The sequence below is a fragment of the Fukomys damarensis genome, unplaced genomic scaffold (genome assembly GCF_012274545.1).
Source record: "Fukomys damarensis isolate Sample0158 unplaced genomic scaffold, DMR_v1.0_HiC HiC_scaffold_34, whole genome shotgun sequence".
NCBI lineage: Eukaryota > Metazoa > Chordata > Mammalia > Rodentia > Bathyergidae > Fukomys > Fukomys damarensis.
In genome coordinates, this window is record NW_022900946.1 from 18947086 (window position 1) to 18948937 (window position 1852).

Here is a 1852-nt window from a genome sequence, read left to right on the forward strand (position 1 = left end):
TAAAAAAAAAAAAAAAAAAAAAAAAATCCCAAAACAAACCCAACCAATTTTAGTGGAAACAAGAATTACCTCAGACAGAAGACTTACGCTGAAGTCTACAGGCAGGGGCAAGAGCCTTCCAGGCCAGGTAGGAGCAAAAGACAGTGACAAGTGTGGTCTCCCAAGCCCACTTGGGTGAGGAATAGGCTGAGGGTAGGTCATCTATGTCCAACCTTCCTACGTTTGTTGCAGTGAGATCCTGGACATGGGCCAGGGTCAGCACCACCCAAGTCTGAAAAGAGCCTCCTAAAACCCAGTCCCAGCCAGATCCTCACCCCAAGCAGCAGAGCCAGGTGGGGCTACATCACCAACCCTTTTGGTATTTGCTCATCTGCCTCTGGGCAGGCTGTGGTGAGGATGCCGAAGTCATTTGTGCAAAGCAGTGCCTAACATCCCCCATCCCTGCCCTGTGACTTCCTGCTTGTGTGCCACACAAATCTGAGCTCCGAGCTCTGCTAGCCTCCAGACGGGGCATCTCCAGTGTGTGTTCATGTCCCACCAGCCACTGTTCTAGACCACAGTAAAGTTCCCAATGCAGTGAGCAAGGAGAATGGTGCACGGTGCTCTATAGAATGTTTTGGGTGCCACAAACGATATACACTGCACATAAAAATACATGCCTTGGGGCCTTCATGGCTGCATACTTGCTTAGCTTGTACAAGGCCTGGGGTTCAATCCAATACTGCAAAATAACAAAAACAAACAAAAAAACCACCTCCTGCTTTAAATCATTTGACCTAAAACATGCTTGTGTCCACCTGCTTCTCTTTCCTTGTCTCTTGGCCATAACCAAATGTACTGGGGCCCTTCCTCCATCCTGGGTATTAACATCAAGGTACTCTGTGCCAGCCAGCATTAACCTTGGGTTTGGTGCTGCTGTGCTGACTGCACATACGAGCAAGTGCCTCTGTTTGCATGAAGTGGGATGTTGGGGACCCAGGCCGCACCATATGGGATAACCAGCCTCATAGGGTCCTGCTAACTGAGGGGTCCCAGCATAAGTACCAGTCTGGTAAGCCTTATGTACCTGGTCTGAAATTTGTTCCCTAAAACATGTTAGCTGCCAATATTTATTTTTATTTAATTTTTTTAGATACTGGAGATGGAACTCAGGACCTTGCACTTTCAAGGCAGGTGCGGTGTAACTGAACTAAATCCCCGGCCCGCCAATATTTATTTTTAAGATGTGATCAAATATACTTTAATAAAGCATCACTTTGGGGGGGCATATTGAGGATTAAACATAGGGCCTTTGCATTGAGCCACACCCTCAGCCCTTTTTTATTTGGGATAGGGTCTCATTAAGTTGCTAAGGTGCCCAGGCTGGGCTTGGGTTTATGATCTTCCTGCTTAAGCCTCCCCGAGTGCTGGCATTACAGGTGTGTGCCCCCCACACTTGTGCAACCATGCGACTATCTACTTTTCATTTTGTAAAACTAAAACTTTATTTAAATACTCCATTTCCCCAACCCTTAGCAACCATCATTCTATTTTTATTTATTTTTAAATTTTTTGTAGTACTTTGTGTCTATGAATCTTACCACTCTGGGTGGCTCACAAAATTGGAAATTGTCAGGTATGGTGATGTATGCCTCCCAGTACTTGGGTGAGGCAAGAAGATCACCATGAATTCAAGGCCAGCCTGAGGTATGCAGCCAGACCCTGTCTCAAAACAAACCCAAAAGCCAGGGATTTAGCTCAGTGGTGCTAAGTCTACCTGGCAAGCGCAAGGTCCTGAGTTCAATCCCCTATACAAAAAACAAACCCACAAAAAAGATGAAAACTACCTGAATGTCTTTCAGTATATTAAAAA